At 37.7% G+C, this 21193-nt stretch overlaps 1 long non-coding RNA gene across 1 annotated transcript in view; it reads right to left on the reverse strand.

The window, feature by feature from the left end:
- Positions 1-3932: 3932 nt before the first annotated feature.
- LOC144930882 (uncharacterized) overlaps positions 3933-21193 on the reverse strand; it is a 53255-nt gene continuing 35994 nt past the window's right edge. Inside the window, exon 2 of the long non-coding RNA XR_013636347.1 lies at positions 3933-4118. This is a non-coding gene — a long non-coding RNA (uncharacterized LOC144930882). The remainder of the gene's footprint in view (positions 4119-21193) is intronic.

Here is a 21193-nt window from a genome sequence, read left to right on the forward strand (position 1 = left end):
CCTGCCCTCCTCCTCCTTCTGCCTTTGCAGCTATCCTCGATGCCCCCAGTAATCTCCTTCTCTGTCACGGACATCTTCATACCTTTTGCCATGCCAACCCATATTCTCATAATGCCCTTCCTGGGAAATTGTTTTCTGGTAACATAATAAATAATCATAGTAATTAATATATTTTATGCTGCTCCTAGCCTCTGCTCCCTTTGTACCCTTGTCCACTATTCTTTCTCAGTTCAGTATTGACAGGTAGCATGGAAACGGAGGAATCTGGAAGCAGTTGAAAATGGAAGAAAATCCTGCTTTGTGACAATCATCTCTATGCTCTACCTCAATTCTCCTTTAATCTTGCTCAATCCATGGTCTGCTGCTCCCATTCCATGGCACTGTTACATTACTTTTTGAAAAGTTACATCAAATCTGAATTTGGTTCTTTAGTAGATTAATCCCAATAGAATGATAGCTCATAATCAAGAGCAATTAACGACTGCCAGCTCTACTGCCAAATGAGGCCCAGGGCCATTCATTCCAAAATGAACACAGGCAGGCACGCATGCATACACACACACACAAAACGTAAATGACATTTATGGCTCCATTTTATTAGTTCCTGTCAAGGTTCCTCCCCCACTCTGAACTCTAGGGTACAGATGTGGGGACCTGCATGAAAAAACCTCCTAAACTTATCTTTACCAGCTTAGGTCAAAACTTCCCCAAGGTACAAAATATTCCCCCCGTTGTCCTTGGACTGGCCGCTACCACCACCAAACTAATACTGGTTACTGGGGAAGAGCTGTTTGGATGCGTCTTTCCCCCCAAAATACTTCCCAAAACCCTGCACCCCACTTCCTGGACAAGGTTTGGTAAAAAGCCTCACCAATTTGCCTAGGTGACTACAGACCCAGACCCTTGGATCTTAAGAATAATGAACAATCCTCCCAACACTTGCACCCCCCCTCTCCTGGGAAATGTTGGATAAAAAGCCTCACCAATTTGCATAAGTGACCACAGACCCAAACCCTTGGATCTGAGAACAATGAAAAAGCATTCAGTGTTTTACAAGAAGACTTTTAATAAAAAATAGAAGTAAATAGAAATAAAGAAATCCCCCCTGTAAAATCAGGATGGTAGATATCTTACAGGGTAATTAGATTCAAAAACATAGAGAACCCCTCTAGGCAAAACCTTAAGTTACAAAAAAGATGCACAGACAGAAATAGTTATTCTATTCAGCACAATTCTTTTCTCAGCCATTTAAAGAAATCATAATCTAACACATACCTAGCTAGATTACTTACTAAAAGTTCTAAGACTCCATTCCTGGTCTATCCCCGGCCAAGACGACTACAGACAGACCCAGACCCTTTGTTTCTCTCCCTCCTCCCAGCTTTTGAAAGTATCTTGTCTCCTCATTGGTCATTTTGGTCAGGTGCCAGCGAGGTTACCTTTAGCTTCTTAACCCTTTACAGGTGAGAGGAGCTTTCCCCTGGCCAGGAGGGATTTCAAAGGGGTTTACCCTTCCCTTTATATTTATGACAGTTCCCTTCACAAATACAGAAAATTACCAAAAAGGTACATTTTTGTTAACATTTTGAATGGAAGTATCACACTATTGAACAAAGGGGATGATAAAGGACAGCTGACTTGTGACTAATATGAGTTCCCTTTTGCCCACTGATTCTTGAAGAGATAACATAGAACCCATTATGAAATGATTATATTTTCCCCACTGCAACCCTTCTGCCCTGTCCCACTGTGCTATCCACACAAGATAACACAGCCCTGCAACCCTTCTGCATCTGCCTTGAGTATCTATCAATCAGGGCACAGTTGGTGGGAGCTGGGGAAAGGAAGAGAAACGGAAAGGAGTGAAGATAGGAAATAAAGACAGGTTTTCTCCTCAGCCTACACTCATTCCAATACTGACTCTCTCATTTCCTCCTTCTTCCACTTCAATCTTTATTTTCCCTGTGCTCCAGATTCCTGTTATTTTATGTCCAATGTGATAATTGGAGGTGGACAACATGGCACATTTTGTGTAATTCTCCACCAAAGACCCTTGTATAGCAACAGAACATTGGAATGTTGGATTTGCTCCAGCAAATATTCCTAGAAGATCCTGATTCATTTCCTAGACATTCTTCTCTAATCATGCATACTTCATGGAGGATAGGTCCATTAATGGCTATTAGCCAAGGTGGTCAGGGATGCAAATCCATGCTCTGGGTGTCCCTAAACCTCTGACTGCCAGAAACTGGGGACTGGATGACAGATGGATCATTTGAAAGTTGCTCAGTTCTATTCATTCCTTTTGAAGCTTCTGGCACTAGCTACTGTTGTAGAAGACAGGATACTTGGCTAGATGGACCATTGGTCTGACTCAGTATGGCCATTCATATGTTATGTTCTTCTGGTGTAGCCATCAACTCTCTTAGCTTTCTCAAGCTGCACACACTTTACTTCCTAAATCTAAGAGCATTTGAGTTCTCACACATACTTTATGCTCCTCTCCATTTCCTAATCTTGTGGGAAAATCCTTTTTTTTGCAAGGAACTCAAAGTGCATGCTTCATATGTTCTGTTCCCCTCACTCAGGATCAGATTTCTCTTCCTGCCCAATAAAATTAATTCATTCATTACCTTAAATTAAAGGAAACACTGAAAAATGTTTCCAGTGTGGCTTGTGTAGCAATAATGTGACAATTTGCTTGACACCCCACCCCCAAAATAAATGTTATGTCTTTCTATACGTGAAAGGTGCCATGATCTTATGGGGTGAGGATGTTGCTGGAAGCCAGGGGCACTTGATTATCTGATAGCTTTACATGCATAGCACTCATTTGCTTGAAAAGGAATTACATGTGCTCTTGCGTTACTAGGCCCTAGGACTTCTCATCACACCTCTGCTGCTGGCTCTGCTGCTGGCTGACTCTCCCCTATTAGCACCACAGTGCCTTAAGGGTCTGAAACACTGTTGCTTACAGGAGTGACACTGCAGTGCTGGAGGCCAATGCTGTGGAACACTGTTGTATTTTTATGAGGGTGTTTATGCCTCACTGTCTGTAAAATGAGAATAATACATGACTAACAGCCACATAAATGTTAACTATTTATATTTTATTTTGCCTTCTGAAAACACACAGTGCTTTGAATGTGAAATGTTAATAAAACAAATGTTTCTTCTACCAGAGCTAAAATGGGATTTTTATGCTAAAAAAAGGTGCCCTTTGTTTTTATTTAAAAAAAATTGAAATTTTTCAATGAACTCTAGAGATCAAGAATGTTAAGTTGAACCATGTAGGAGGTGTTCATGATGAGTGTGGATAGATGGAGGCATACATCTTTACAATAGATATCTTGAATGAAAACATTTTTCCACTCAAGGAAAAGATTATTGTCATAGAGTCTGTTGTATTAATAGTATAAACAAATGTCCACAATAGTCTTTTATTTTCTGCCTTAAAATAACTAAAGAAGGAGCCTTATGAAGCTTCTAGGGAGACAGACAAGTAGTGCAGAATTGCGTCTCTTTCCCGTCTCTGACTTATGCCACAATTCCTGTGGCCAAAACATGTTTGTTGCTAAGCAACTCTAGGTATATATCACACTCATCTGCTTCCATTTGGATTTAACATATGCATTTTCACTTTCATCTCTTACATTTGTTTGCCTTGGGCGCCAGAATGAATGGAAGCTGATATGCAAAAGAATTGAAAACCACACAGAATGATTTACCAATGTGGATCATTGTTGTGCTGCGTAGTTCAATAGGAAACCTACTGCGTGCCATTCACCAGTGGTTGGGCCAATTTTTCCATTCAGGAACGATGCTGGTCACTGTATAGCTGCTATTGGTTCAGAAAGTGCAGCAATCTTTGGATGTCATTAAGTAATGTAGCGTGTGGATGGTCTGATCAGTAATTATTGCACATGGAAGTCTTTATATGACGTTAAGAGGTCTTTTATTGTGCTTGGATTTAGCATTTTGTGCATAAATTCACACTTGCCTACACCTCTCCCACTTGCTGGTGGGAAATTTTAAAAAGTCACCTTTTTCTTTTTGAATTGTGTACAGATGATCCAAACCAGTGGCACGCATCGCTTTGATTTTTCTATGACTTAGATCTAGAAAGAAATTAAAAGACAGGGTAAGAAAAAGGAGGCAGGATAAAAGAGTTCATTTATATTTTTAACACTCTGTAACAGAAGAAAACAAATATTTCAGTTTTAACAGCCACACCCGTCTGTTACTCAGTAATGGAATTATAAGAGAAAGCTATTCGTCATGTCTTTATGTTTATTCAGATTCTGTGCTCACTAATTAAATTACATGATCTGAGATGGAGTTTACCAAACCAGACTCCTTGCTGCAATGAAAAAGAACAGGATATCACTAGCTTCCTTTTGGTTTTAGTATTGTCTTTATTAATTACCATTTAAGAACAAGAAACACTGGAGGAATTCTCTCAGTATAGGTGATTTGGGTTTTACTGTGCTGTACAGCTTAGTTTAATTTTGCACTGAAAACTTACTCTTCATAAATATAGGCCTAGGTTATTATCATGTATGATAAAACTCTTAAGCGAGGTTTGTTATTGTGTTTTCCCATTTTGCCTTCAGAAGCAGGATTGGAACCTTCACACATGATACCCAAACACATAGAAAAGAGACACTGCAGATATTAAATTAGATTCAACTGTTAGTTACTTTGAGAGAAGCTGAAGTTTTTGAAATAAATATAAGCAAAAAATATCATAAAACCTAAGAGAAAGCAACAGCACAATTTGCTCTCCCATTCTCACACAAATTAAAATGCAAAACAAAGGGGCCAAATTCTGTTCTTAGTTACAGTGTGTAAATCTATTGAAATCAACAGTAACTCTGAATGGATGTTGGTACAAAGAATTAGGGATGATTGGAATGGAGAGAAAAGTAACTCTCTGTGGCATTGTCCCCCACAGAAGTCAAGATAATGATATCACTCAGCAATATTCTACTTGCTGTTCTGTTGTGCTGTATAAACCTTCTGCACCCCACGAGTCATGTTAGGGACAGGGAAGGAGGTAGCTAGAGCATCCCTCATGTACAAGCCAGGCAGTCACGATATCTAGGAAGGGCTTCAGGGACAAGGAGGCACTCTGTAGGTTTAAAGCCTTCATAGGTTGACTGAAATCCATGTGGATCTTGGGCAATTTGCAAATCTCAGGATGTGAAACCTCTGCCCATGTTCTGGGCAGAGGGAGTCATCAGGGCAGGCCTATCCTGCCTACCTGCCTAACCCTATGAGGCAGTGAAGTGGTGAAAACTCTGAGCCTGAACTTGAGGCTCTGATTCTCATTTACACTAAGGCCCCTTTACACCACTCTGGTGCAAGGACTTATTTAAACCCATATTAAGATCTAGTTATACTGTCATGGTAGTGGAAATGGACCTTTGTGAAATGAAAATTAGGCCCCTGGATTTTTCCTTCACAGGAGCTGAGCTGGCCCCTAGTTTATAAAAAAAGAAAAAGCTTCATTTATAAAATTGTAATTTATTAAAAACAAGCCCACGTTATTTTAAAAGACTACATCAGGAGCTAGCTCCTGGTTGAAAAACACCATGTATTTGACTAATATGCCTTTAGTAATCACTTCCACCAAAACCCTTTCAGTGCCTTTAATGTGGGGTAGAGAGTAGGTATAATGTAAGGAATAGATCCATAGTATTCACAATACACAGAGATTTGCCCTGATTTGTCATTTGTGCATGCAGGTCAGATTGTAGCCTAAAGCTACCAGAGATTTTCACTAAAACACCTTCAAAATTTGGAGTACACTATACAGTTGAGGAGCTGACAGCAGCTTCTCTGTTTAACTTTTGACCTGTGAATATTCTGCTAACGTCTAAGAAATTGCAATTATTTTTGATTCACTTTCCTGCTGCATTTGAGATTTCATATTTCAAAAAGAGGTGTGGCTTGTCCAAAATTAGGAGAGGATTTACCATAACACGTAAATTATTTTAATGCCATCTTCAGAAACAGGCAGACTCAGAGTCAATGTATTAACATACAAGTTACTCTGGACCTTAGCTAGAATTGATGCTCTTGAACCTTCTTAGAAGTGTAGTCAATAAGAAAGCTGAATACCTACTTTTTATGTAAATTCAATTTTTGTTTCAGTTGAACAATGTCTGAAGGTAGGACATTCAGTTGGTGCTCACAATGACAAACTTTCTAAGCCTATCATACTTGGCTCAACACTGGACTAATTACGTAATAAGGATTCTAAAGACACATTGAAAAATTAGTGAACGTAACATTTCTCTTCCCTGAATTCTCCCATCTAGCAATACACCATCATTTTAATATTTAAGGCATTAATACACAGCACTATTTTTTCCAGGGAAGCCATCATGAAATGTTCAGTTTAAAGGGCAAAGTCTGCCCTTTGGAGAATATTATAAAAAGCTGAAACTAACACACATGCATGCATTCCAGGGATTCAGACAAGTTCTGCCTTTGCAACTCCAGCTGAGGGGGGATGAACCTTTGTGGCCCTTCCAGGAAGCCTGTGAGTTTTGTTGCCAAGTTCAAACAACTCTAAAATACATAAGGAAATGAGATCCCATGGTATTTATATAAATTCCCATGTTAAACATAAATGTATAACTTTGGCCACAGTAATGACATAACCACTTTTGCATTTGGGAAAGACTCATGAAAGTTGTTTGCCAAACAGTAGACAATCTGGCAAAAAGGTACATGAAATGTACACACTGAGATTTGTGTTTTTTTGTTATGTTATGTTATATCTTATCTTACATTTATTAAAAAAATATGGCAGTGTATATTTTGTAAGAGAATATTAATCAAATCTTCATTGTATATAGTGCAGTACTAAAAAGCAGATACCCAGAATAGAATTTGTATCACTTTTGGTTTAGCTTTAAAAAAATTCTCACCCAGCCTTTAGGAAAATATTCATGAGGCAAAATTGGCAATAGAAAAATAATTATTTGAAAAACATTATATGAGGTGAGTTGTTGCTTCCCTACTGGATGCCAGTTTAAATTGAGCTAATTTGTTTTACCAGTAGCTTAAGAAAACCCCAGCACAGCAGCATGACAATTATATCCAGGTGCAAGGACTTAATTCAACAAATTCTAGGTGGATCCTTCTAGTCTGCTCTGTGGGCCCCATCCTCAAACTGTAGCTAGGAACAGATGCCCTTGAAAAGACTCTGTAAACATGATCCATTCAGTCCTTGAATAATGAAGTTGAAATGTTTCCAGGGGGGAAAAAGTGATATTCTTACGTCCAGCATATCAATTCAAGCATGAATAAGAAATAAGAGCACTGGAAGTAAAAAGTAAATCTAAAATCTAAGTAAAAACATTTCACTATTCCTTTGTATTATTTCCTATTCAAAGCATATATGTAAAAACTGTAGGTCAATGCCGCAAAATATTTGGATATGTTAAAATAAATCTCTAGGATTTTTTTTAATAACAGTGTAAAAATCAAATCAAACCAATGAACAATGTATTCTTCATTCTTGGGACATTTCAATAAGGATGGAGAGCAAATTGTTGCTATATTTTATCACTCTATATAATACAACTTAGCAAAATAAGGTAATATTTCTGAAGGCAAGAATTCAGAACTAACAGGCTTGATCTAAATATTGATTTAACATGAAAAGTTTAGACTTATTAGTTTTAAAAGAACCAAAAAACAAACAAAAAAAATACAACTTACAAGTTACAAGTACAGCAATTTTCAAGCTGTGTTTCTCAGACATGCAGAAGTGCTACAGGCATACTAAGGATGCAGTTCTACAGTCCTTACTATGGCAAAACTTTCGCTGGGAAGTCTTGCCTGAGTAAAGATTGAAGAATCTGGCCAGATTCTTCAAGAACACATTATTTGCATTCAGTTATTACAGATGAATTAGAACTAATTTTTTTTAAATCTATATCTAAATGTTGGGATAAGAGGTGTATAATTTGAAAATTGCTGAAATACTAACAGATGTGCATATATTTTACTGATTTGGGCATAATTTATAGTTAATTAGATTAGCGAGGCCAATAGCTAATTTATATATGAGTTCATATGTGTGTTTGTGACTACAGAGGCAGATATACATACATATTACCTGCATAGACAGATAACTCTAAGATTTGTTTTTGTTATATTTTATACTAGGGACTTTTGGATAATTTTATTGCATTGCATTATTGCCAATGTAATTCTATATTAGAATGACTAAACAAAGCAGCACTGTAGATGATTTTTTTTCTAGTTTTACAATCAAGAGTTTGCTAAATAGATCCCAAACAGCAACATTTTGTGTTATGATGAATTTCATCTTTAACTAACACTAATTAGAGGTGTACCAGATGACTCGGATTAAGCTAGCGGGTAGTGCTTATTCAGATTTAATGTGAGCAATCTGGACATTTTGAAAAACAGCCAAGCTGGGCTCAAATAAAAACCTGCCAAAAATCCAAACTCTGAGTTCACCCAGGCATGTAAGGCTGGTTCCCATGAACATTAAAAATAAAATTAAAACCAGTTGGAAGTCTTGGTTTTCTTTAAACAGAATACCATCCCCACCCTCAAGAAATATTTTTGCCTAACGCACGTTGCCATTTTAAACCGCCTCTCTGCACCAGAACAAAGTAAGGAAGATGAACTAGAAAGAGGTTTTATTTCTGTTCAGCGTATTGACTCCTATGTTCACTGGATACTGGTTTCTTGATTGGTGGGGAGGGGAAAGGAGGGGAGAAGGGAAAAGGGCAGGCAGCTGCCAATGGAAACATTTTCTAAATGGATATACATTTCATTACTCTTATTCAGGAAGCAATAGCAGGGTTTTTTCACTAGCTCTTAATTTAAAATATACTTTACAGAGGCATAGCTTATTCATCTCAATCTTTGAATTTCTGGTTTACGGTGAGTTTTAGGAGTTAAACACAGAGGGCCAAATTCACTGCTGCTTTAGAAAGTATAATTCCATTAGCGTAAATGGATTTATGGAAGCTTACACCAGGTTTGAATTTTACTTTTCTAGTCTCAGATTTTTCTCTCAGTTTCATACCTATTGCTGAATTGAATTCATTGGATTCCTGGAGAGTTACACCAGTTTAAATAAGATCAGTGTTTGGCTCAGTGAGTGAGATGTTAGTTGTGTAACACATGCTACGGGATGAAAGCTAGGAATGGATCAATCAGTTCAGATAAACTGAGAACCAATCTAGGCCTTAGCTCAAAACTCAAATAAAATACAAGCCATAATTTTGAATTTGAAAATATTTGGTAGTCATTTCACACAGTTTATTTTTCACATTCCTCTGAAATTCTTGGGTTTGTTGGGGAGAAGTACCACCAAAGAATCATGGAAAGAGCTATAATCAAGCTATTACCAGCACTACTGAAGCCAGAAATCTGGAGAAATCCTTCTAGAGTATATATTTTCCCAAGACTGCCAGCTTGATTTCTCTCTTCATTGCAGAAGCAGATGAATTTTGTGGATGCCTATGCAAATCACCAAACCTTTTAAGGTTTGCCAGGCAGAAGTGAAAATCTACCTCTGGGGTGTAATTTCTTAACAGGCAAATCTCCCATTGAAGTCGTGAGAGTTTTGCTTCCCTAAGAAGTATGGGATTGGGCCTGCAGTTATACCACTGATATCCATGTTATTACATTCATTGGGGCTCTATGAGTATAAATAAGGCCAGAATTTGGTCCTTAGGGACTGAGCCAAGTCCATATTGAAAGACTCATCAATTTAAGTGGGTTTTGGATCAGACCATTAGAATGTAATTTGATAATAATTCCTAAACATTAGTGATCGGCTCAGGGACCTGCTCTGCTTCCAGTGAAATTAATGACAAAACTCCAAGAGTGAAATCCTTCCACATGACTGGGATTCTACCCCTCATATTTTCAGTGGAATCATCAAACCCACAGTGGAGTGAAATGGAAAAATAAGTAAAAGGCATATTGTCAAGTTAAAAATGATTTATTTAAAAAAATTGTCCTACCTATATTTCAAGGTAGCACATTGGATTATTAAAAGTCAAAGCATTTTAAAAAAAAAATCTAATGTCCAACTTGGACTTCACTCAATGTGGACAACAAAATCAGGTTAATCAATTTCATTGTCTATTCAATTTCAGTTTTGTCTATAATTAGATTCTGCTTCACTGTGCTTTCTGATTCTTATGTACTAACACCAGTGTTTTTTGGTTTTAAACTGAACTGTCTTCACTTGCATAGGAAAAAAAAAAGAAAAATCATGGAAACTTGAGGCTTATTTTTACAAAATCTAAATTTTGGGTCAAATTTTGCCTCACAGTGTCCCTTTAAAATAAGAACAGTCAGCAATAAAGAGAAACATTAAAACATTAAAAAGTACACTCTCCAATTCTAAGCACCACATTTTAGGAAAGATGTGGACAAACTGGAGAGGGTCCAGAGGAGAGCAACAAAATGATCAAAGGTTTAGAAACCCTGACTTATGAGGAAACGTTAAAAAAAACTGGGCATGCTAAGTCATGAGAAAAGATGACGGAGGTGGGGACCTGATAGCAGTCTTCAAATATGTTAAGGGCTGCTGTAAAGAGGATGGTGATCAATTGTTCTCCATGGCCACTGAAGGTAGGACAAGTAATGGGCTTAATCTACAGCAAGGGAGATTTAAGGTAGATATTAAGAAAAACTTTCTAGCTGTAAGTGTATTTAAGTACTGGAATAAGCTTCCAAGGGACAAAGTGGATCCCCATCCTTGAAAGTTTTTATAAACAAGTTGGACAAACACCTGTCAGGGATGGTCTAGGGTCACTTGGTCTTGCCATAGCACAGGGAGATTGACTTGACCATTTCTCGAGGTCTCTTCCAGTCCTACATATCTGTGATACTGTGATTAAAAAGAACTTCAGATCTCTTCATGAATAAACAGAATAAATTGGTTATACACTCGTTCTTTGGCAGCCTCTTGAAGAAATGTTCTGGAAATAAAAGTGAAATATGACTGCACTATTAGCATATAGTTGGGGAAAGAGCTTACAGTATGTTTTTCTGATGAATTGCTAAAATGATTTTATTATTGTTTAACAATACAATTTAATTTTAGCTTCAAACACACTTTTTAATTTCTGATTTTTTCTTATATTTCACAATAGATAATTACTAGTGTAATCATTATTGGTCATTGGCCATTAATTTGCTTCAGAGTATGTACCTCAGTGGGCAATAATTACTGCACAGCCTTCAATAAGATATCATTAACAAAATGAGAAGACCAGAGAAAATATGTTAATTACTGTAAGTGCTCTATTGGTTTCTCTCTGGAATAAACAAGTCGAACAATTAAGATCACACATACTTTTTGCCAGACTATGTTCTGTAGTGCAAAAAGAAAAAAACTCCAATGAAACATAACAAGAAGATAAAGACTTCTTGTTATTAATGGACACATTTTTCTCTTTAAACTTTGTTTCTCACAAAGAGACACCCTGAATCATCTGCTTATTTTATGGATGCATTCACAGTTACACTATGAGCCAGATCTTCTGCTGGTGTAAAATAGCCTAGTTCCATTGATGTCAATGGAGTTACACATACATACACCAGCTCACAATCTGACCCTAAAAATGTTTGCCCCAGAACTGGGTGGGAATCTAAAATAGACTATAGAGGTGTTTTATCTGAAATTTTGTATTGTTTCTAAAAGAAAATATCTTCCACTAAGGGTAGTCAGGAAGAACCATGTCAACAGAGAGAGGAGGATATACAGAGTTGCCTTGACTTGTACAAATGTGCATGGAAAACAAAAGAGGCACAAATACCACAAAAGTGGATATGTAAGATTCATTTTCACCGATGTTCACCTACATGTTTCTAAAGTATTTACCCAGCTCTATGAGATATCATTGAGTGAATGAACTATAGTGTAGTGTTTCCTATGCAGTAAAAATAGGTGCCACAAGGCTATCTGACTAGAGAATGTACCACAGTACGGTACATGCTGCTTTGTAGACCACTGTGACCTCCTTAATGTCCTTAACAAATCCATAGATTGGCTACTTAACTGTAACCAAAATAATATGAAGTAATAATTTTTGATCTAAGAATCCATCTCCAGTTCTCCTTCACAACTGAACAGATTAAGTACCATCCGCGGGTGTCCTTTCTGACATCTCCACACTTGAATGGATCATATTGACTAAACATGACAGACTAGACAAATTCTTAGCTTTTGAAATAACTTCAGCTCAGTTTTTGAGCTCTCTGACAGCAGTCAAAATTCTATTATGATATATGGTTTAATTTAACATACAAACCTCATTAAAATAACCATGATAAGGTTCAGACCTAATAACACAAATGCATTCTAACCATAGTCAGGACACAATTACCTTGGTATGCTATGCCTAATCGAGATACAAATACTATTAGGTATACTGTAACTCAGCAGTAGAGTACATGAGAGGATTCCATAACTTGAGACATTTTTAGTCACAAAATCTTCATTGACTTTCTTTTTCCCCCTTTCAGAATTTTCTTCCAATGGTTAGCTAGGATGCTTTTTTTTTTGTACCACTTCTACTGAAGTATCGTTCTCTCTTCGTAAAGGACCAGCTGGGGTGCAGTACATGATATCTGAGCATAGTGAACAGATTGGTATTGCTGGCAAAAATGGTGAAAATACATTTGTTACCATTACAGTTACAAAGATAAAAACAGGGTACTTTTGCTCTTTCTGACCCACCTACCATGAAAGTGTAATACTTTTTTCTAAGTGAAATAATACATATTTTTCCACATAGAAAGTCTGCCCAAAGCTTGGATGCAAAGTATATTATAAAAAATATAGTAGCATGGGGGTCTTGAACACTTCTGGAGCCCCATCTTGCCCCTTCAGAGATACCAGTTTTGTGGTGCATTACTGAGACAATTTGTAATATCTACTGGCCAATGGCCTGATTGGAATGGAGTCTTAGTGAACTGAAGCCCTCTTAATAAAATTAATTGGAGATGCAGGTGGCACAATACACTACTGTCCTGAAGGCAGATTTCTGAAAAGGCAAGGTAGGATCTTGTAAATACACATCCACCATTGCAAGTTACCTTTTTTCTAACATTTGCTTAGCAATCCGTTGGGGTTTCTTCATATGTGTCTGATGAAAACATGATTTCTCCCCAGTTACTGTTTGCTAACAGGACCAATTCTCTGAGCATCATATTCCTAACAAGGGATGACCAAACAGGCTTAGAAGACAAACTCCTCTTTCCTTCACTCTTCACCATCTAAATCTTTGTCCATTTTTATAAATTAACTAAAAGATTCTGGAATGTCCAAATGCTCAGGGAGAGATTTTGAATTGGTGTGACCCCACTGATGACAGGCTGCCTAAAAAACATGATTCGGACAGGGCAAACTAGCCAAAGAGTGCTACAAAAGGAATGAGAGGGAAGAGGATATGTTATCCACTCCTGGGGAAAAATGAAGACCAGAAACAGACTTTCCAGGCTGCTCCTTTAAGAAGTCTGAAGAGGAGTCCTCTGAGCCATCCCTGAAAGGATGAAGAAAGACAGGGATGTAGGGGAGAGCCTGCTAAGTCTCGCCTAAAAATATTGCAAGGTAGGAGGAGTGTTCCACACTGCCGCGGCCCCATCTAGTGTTGATCAAAAGTCATCAGGTTATAGGAAATTTGGCCACCTGGAGCAGAGAGGGTTTTGAAGAGGCAATATCATGTGGCGCTCTCTAAATTTCCATAATCAAACTTAAGCATCAGACCTTTGAAAATTTAGATTATTATTGTGGTAAAATTTAAGGACCCCACAAAGAGCTGGATACGCCATTTTAGGAGGCCCTGTAAAAATTCTTCATCAGTGCTTTGGAAAGAGTTGGAAAGTTCCTTTAAAATTTCCCCTAAATACAACATATGCTTACTCTTCCCCCACCCCAGACACTACATCATCTTCTTACACTGTTCCCACACGTCATCCCTCTTTGAGTCTCTTCAGTGTCTTCCACATCACCTTTTATATCGTATCATCCTCACCTTCAAGGCTCTGCACTACACAAGTCCTGCCTATGTCTCAACATTCATAACCTCATAATCTGCATCCCCACTGGCTGTGCTCTCAGACTGCCCTCCCCAGTCCATTTTTCATACTCTTGTGCTATTTTTTAATGCTGCCACTTATACTGGGAAAAATCTCTTTCAACTCTTCAGCACTAAGCAGCTTTTTTTCACTGATTTCTCTCTATAAAACATATTTAATCTTTGAAGTCTATCCATGCTTATTCAACTAAACACAAAGTGTATAATGGATAAAGAGGAGGATACCACTCATTGGTCAATCATACTTAATACATGTTATTATGAATGAGAAACAGGAAACGATGGTAAAAAATACCCAGCACTTTACAATTAAAACTAGGGTTGAATTTTCTGACCTTTTGGTTGACCTTCAGATAAAGACAACCACTGACTGCCTCTGGAGAGGGGGCTGTTAACATAAATGAACAAAAACAACGAGGAATACTTGTGGCACTTTAGAGACTAACAAATTTATTTGGGCATAAGCTTTCGTGGGCTAAAATGCACTTCATCAGATGCATGGAGTGGAAAATGCAGTAGGAAGATATATATACATAGTACATAAAAAGATGGGAGTTGGCATACCAATTCTAAAGAGACAATTCAATTAAAGTGGGCTATTATCAAAGATGTATACAAAGAAAAGTTAATATGAATACTAGTCCAAAGAAGCTTATGAAATGTTGAGAGGAAAGTGAAAATATTAAGACTGTAGATCTGTAGAGGTGAGGAAATTTAATTACACATAATAAACTGTAAAATGGTGGTTGTCCCAGGAATGGGACAAAGATTAACATGCTCCCAAGACATTCTATCTCAACATACATTGTGGTCCTGTTGCAGAATATCATTTGCATTAGCTATGTGACTTCATGGCTAATATAGGAATGCATGTACACACCTTAAATTTTTAAGTGGCTTCAAAAACTTCTAATATTATTGGGGGTGTTGAAAGAGAAGGGGTGACAGATACAGCATGGGGTTGCTGAGATACTGTGATGTTAAGGCAAATGTAAGATTGTAACAGCATAAAGAGAATCACAGCTTGTAAGATTATTCATTAAATTGACTTAAATGTACCTACAAGATTGTACCTTATTCAGCTAAACAGTTATCCAGAGTTAGATCAGATACAATTTTACACTCTAATTTTAGTGATTCTCTTGATTTTCTAATAGTCTGTGTTTAGGATCATTCATTGTAGTTCATATGGGGTCGAGGTAGATGATCCTTTAACTTCTGAGGACAAGCTGAACTGAAGCAGGAGGCTCTGAGGTTATCATTCAAAGGCACACACAGGGAGTTCTCAAGCAACAAGCTGCTGCCAGCCCTCTGGCTGCAGTTAACCCAAAATACAAGAGCCCAAAGCCACAGATGATAGATCAGCCTTTGGGACAAGGTGAAAATTACATTTTACAAAAATCTGCCCCTCTAGGAATTTCCACCTTCTGGCGTTTCCTTTATTTACTGTACTTATTTAGAGTCTGTCTAACCTAATTCAGAAAATAGGTTATCATCAGTGATCATGTCTTTCCTCTGTGTTTTACGTATCAGAGGGGCAAATACCATCTCTGTCTGGTTTTGTACCTCAGACAGCACATTCACAGTGATCAATAAATGCAAATAAACAATAAAATCCCGTGATAAATTAAAGCTGAAAAATTGGGAACAGATTTTATAAAATGATGGGATTTTGGCTAGCATGCAGCAAACAGCACACGCTTGGAACAACTCCTGTGTCAATGATTAACACTTCACTTAGCATCCTGAATAGACAGGGCATATGATAAGCAATAGCTGACCTTTATGAAAGTAGCAGATATATGATCTTTACAGATCTCAGGAAAAAAAAAACAGGACTGGTCAGATTTAAACTATGGCAATAATTTGAGTCAATAAGTGCTCTGTGTTAGTAGCATGACTTGTTACAAAAATCCTCTGACTGATCTGACCATAACTTTAGACAAAATAAGATTCAAACACACTCCCAGGAATCAAATATGTATACTTTCTTACTTGACAGTGATCCCATCCACATTTAAAAGCAGCTTGGAAAGCTATGGCTGGGTGGGGGGTGAACACATTCAGGGCTGCAGTGCAATGGGGAACACAACTATCAAGGATATTAAATGAAAGCTGTAGTAAATGTAAAGTATTGCACAAAATACATTGGATGCCCTACAAAATGCATAGATGAGGTTTATGACCTAAGGATCCTTTGCTAGAGATGTGTGAAATATGGGAATGACTTCTATTGTCCTCGATGCTCTGGGAATATGGAGCAATGCATAATTTCTGGAATAAGGTGCTAGGCAAGATTGTTGTTGCTCTAACCATAAGCATCCCATCCTCAGAAGCAGCATGCTTCTTAAAGGGCACTCACTGAAACCTAAGACATCCGCTCTGTGAATGGAGTATGGTAAACTACTGGATAATATTGAAACATTAACAGAGTAATACAGAACCAGCAAAGGAAGAATGAGTCGCATTAATAATCCAAATGGGGATGGACAATAGCCTAACATATAGACTGCAAGTCATGAATGCTGTGCTTGGTGATATTTGGAAACCATTTCTAAACTCCATTCGCAGCAATGCTAGTACCCAGCAATAATGAAGGGTAGATTCCATCTCACCTGATCATTCAAAACAAGATTCTGCTTTATCTTATTTTATATTAACACAGGACCTTTCATCCTGACAAACCCCATATCTCACAATCTAGTCCCATATGGCGCAGCACCACTGAGACGTAGGCAGCGGTCTGGCAGAAAACAACAGCCAACTGTTCATCAGCGGTGGAGGTCTCAAGGCACCGAAGCACATCCTTATTCTTACAAAAGTTGCTAACATGTCTTTAATGTCCATGCAGCTCAAGACCCTGTTTATAACAGTTTTACCCAAAAGCCTCAACATAGGTCTAGATCATGCTTTTAAGTTGGTAGCTCTGATTTGGTAACGGTGAGAAGGCTCAGGGACCAGTTGTGCCTGTAATGGTTCGGAAAATGAATTAATACGCTGCCTTTCAGCCTCAAGGGAAGGAATTCATCTTCCAAATTTCTGGAGTGTATTGGGATGGAAGGTGTGGTACAAAAAGCAGGTATTAAGTATATCGTAATTTCATAGATTTTAAAGCCAAGAAGGAGACAAAGTAGAAAATCTAGTCTGATGTCTTGTATAACACAGGCCTTAGAATTGTATCTATAGACCCCTGCATTGAGCCCAATAACTTGTGTTTGACTAAAGAATATCTTTCAGCTCATCAGTTTCCCTTTTATAGCAGAACAGTGGGCTTGCCTACTGCAGTCTGAAAGGACTGTCGGCACAAGACAGGACACAGTTGCAAATTATTTGCCTTATTTCATTGCAAATAATAATACAGAAATGTAAAAGATGTTCTGTGTCTGTAAGGCCCAAACAAATACAGCAGGGTTTCCCTCCACCAAAACTCAGAGTAATGGTATAATACATGGCTTGCTTCAGTCAAGCCTAAAACAAGGATTTAAAGTGAAGCTCACTCTCTCCAAACTTGTCTGCTTTGTGGTTCTTTCAACTACAGCGTTCTAAACAGCCCTCCTCCCTGAATCACTACCACATCTAAAACTGCCCCACAGCACCTCCCTTTATAGAATGTTGGATGAATCAATTAAAGCCCCACAGCTGGCTACCCTGGAAATCCCTGCGCTCAGCGCAAGCAACTGCAGTCCTTTTCCATGCAAGAAGGATAGGATTAGTCCTGTCCCTGCCATATACTGGACATACTTTTTATACTACCCATCACATGCACCATCATCATTAAACCAAGAGCTTAACATCTGAGTAAAATATCAGGATAAAAATTGCCCTGTGCTATGTCTGAAATATTCTGCTGTGAAGATTCTATTCTATTCTATTGATTTCCACTAAGTTTCTAAGTTTGATAAATAGATAACGTTATAAAAAGAAAATGCAATTAGTGTGTAGCCTTGATAGACACAGACTCACTGGTATCCAGGAGTTAATAGCAGTTTATGTTAAAACTAGAAATGTTACCATAATTATGAAAATGAATGTATAATTTATGCACAGAAGATGGAAAATATGCAAGGTGTGTACAGTATGTGATTATATTACATTTCCTTGTTTCTATTGATAGATGATAAATCTTTAGAATACGGTGAAACTATGCATTAGTCTACATTACTTTTGGATGGCCATGATTTCTGGAAAAGTTTTTTGTTGTTTTTAATTAAACTACTTTTTTACAGCAGCAGCCTTTCCCCTGCTTTATTATGCCAAGGAAGCATATGGAAATATAAACTCGGAGATGTTACTGATTTATTTTGATGTTGGAGCATTTTGCTCTTGTGTAAACATTTCTTGTGACATGAATATGGATAGTTTCAAATCTTAGAAGAGTTCATTACTAAAGGTAGCATATGTTTTTGACTCCTGAACCATGAGGGAAATGAGAACACCCAGCTTGCCAAACAGTAAATTGTAAACAGTTGGTACACCCCTAAGCAAAAGACTGAAATAATTACTGTATCTGTGTTTTAGAGTAGCCAGCTCATTTTTATGTCTCATTTTTGTTTGTTTGTTTGTTTTTTCATTTTGCTGATTTAATGCTTTTCTGCAAGGTTTGTAGATGTAGACTAAATATATCCTTTGGGCCTGCAGCATCATGATTCTAAGTGTACAGATGTCACTATGGATTCATGGATTTGGTGGTATCCTACCATCATGCATCAAAGTCTACACTAAAAGAGGCAGTCAGCTATTTCGGGTTTTCAGTCCTATTCATAAAATATATACTACTTGGTATCCTTGGGTCCCATCCTGTGAAGTGCTAAGGCCCAAATCCTCAAAGGTATTTAGGCACCTGATTCCCATTGAAATCAATGGAAGTTAGGTGCCTAAATACCTTTGAGAATATGGGCCTAAGTGTCTCCTGGGAAGTTCTTAGTCCCCCTTCACCTCCACATCTTCAACTCCCATTGGAGCTAAGGTCATTCATTACTGGATAACATGGAACTTGCAGGAACTGGGCCATAGCTGAATTGCATTCATTGCATATATTTGAATATGTCTATTATTATTATCTCTTCCAAGATTTTCAAAGAAGCCAGAGGGATTTGGTTACAGATCCCAGTGAATTTCCCTAATGATATTTAGGTGCCTAAATCCCTTAGATTGATTTTGAAAATCCTAGCCATATATTGCAGATGGCCCTGATGCTACAGATGTACAAACACATGGCAAGAGAGAGTTTCTGCCCCAAAGAGTTTAGTCTAAACAGACAAGATAGAAGAATGGTGGGAGAGAAAAAGAGGCTATCCAAACACATACAACAGGTCAATAGTAGAGTTCGGATTTGATCCCACATCTCCAGTCAATTGTCCTAGCCACTGCATCACACTGCCTCTCTGTCAAGCTATTTGATTGTTCTTTGAGCACTGAATATGTAATCAAGACACTGTATAAATGAAACAGAACACGTTTACACATATATGTTGGCCACAGATAGGCTTGAACTTAAGAAACCATTCACTTGCCTATAATTCCACAACATGTCATAAGCATATAGCAACATGTATATTTAAAACAAAACAAACAATACCCCTTCTAAAACAAGGCACTCGTCTACATACATTCCTTCTCCTGGGGTGAGGATGCAATAACAAACAGAGCATGACAGGTGTGAATCATGTCACTTAGTGTTCTACTGGAAGGCGCTCAGACACTATGGTGATGAGCATGGTATAAGAACCTATAGAAATAGAATAGAATAGAACAGAATAGAAAACTTCACTTTGGAGGGCTTCCTCTGAATATTCCCTGAAGTTCTGACCAGTGAGGATTCCCCCTACCATTTGTTTCACTATGAATATCGTGTCCAAATGAATCTCATGTGGTGTCATAATGAAACCAGATGAAACTTTATAGCAAATTTTATAGCTAATATATCTGTTCATTTTCTCTGAAATTGGGCCAGAGTTTTCTAAACACTGGGCCCAGATTCAAATGAAAATTTGTGACCCTTGGCAAACCTGCTCTGAAGTGAAATCCAAAATCATGTATGCAGCATATACCTTTCACACTACACTAGAAAGAATTCCTTTTGCCCTGTAAGAATTATTTTGTAAATTTGGCCAAGTTCATCTTTTGTGTAATCCATGTGATGTAAAGAATGAATTAATCATGTTACTGTGATTTTTATAAACAAATAATGGAGACACAATCAATGAGAAATAAATAGGATCCAGTACTTAGAAGCCAAAACAAGACAAAAACTGCTTCCCGTATAGACTCCATTAAATCTGTTAACAAAAAATGTCAGGGATCAGGAAAATGAACACAGCTCTGAACTGCAATATTTCATGCTCTTTCAGTGACAGAAGGAACTACAGCACTACTGAAGAACAAGAAACTGATCAAGCGTCAACATGTTCATTCTTCTGACATATAAACAGTGTAACATAGCCCTTTGGTCCACATTTGTTCCATGCAGTTATCTACTAGATACTAGTTATCTATCTAGAATTTACTCAAGCTTTAAGTGTCATTGTGTGGACTTATTTCAAAGAGTAGGAACAGAGTGATGACACAGAAGACAACTGTCATATTTTTTTCTCTCTCCCACATACACACATAACCAGAGTACCTCCGCTTCCTGTACTCCATCTTATCTTTTTAATTTGTAAAATGGGAAAAATGGGAAAGATCAATTTTAAGAGAATTAAAGTAGGAGCAAAGACTCGTAGAGTGAAGATTAATGGATTTTAAATGCTCTTAAGCATTGCAGGTTTGAAATGCCCCCTAAAGAACCAAAGCACGTGAGAATTACAGTGCAGTTATCATTGTTCCTCAAATTTTAGCCTTTCAGATAGAGTTTGAATGACAGTTCAGTCCAGTCAAATTGTAATGAATAGGCTTGGCTCTTCTCTGAATGATTGATGATATCTCCTTATCTGACCATGGAATCTTCTCTGTCTTTCTATTTTCCTTCTAGCTGATCTCCTTGCTGGTTTAGGTAACATCACTGTCTGTACTTCCTAAGATCCTCAGGCAAAAGGCCATTGGACTTGTTTCATCCCATCTGGTGTATGGAGGGTTTAAAT

The sequence above is a fragment of the Lepidochelys kempii genome, chromosome 9 (genome assembly GCF_965140285.1).
Source record: "Lepidochelys kempii isolate rLepKem1 chromosome 9, rLepKem1.hap1, whole genome shotgun sequence".
Taxonomy (NCBI): Eukaryota; Metazoa; Chordata; order Testudines; family Cheloniidae; genus Lepidochelys; species Lepidochelys kempii.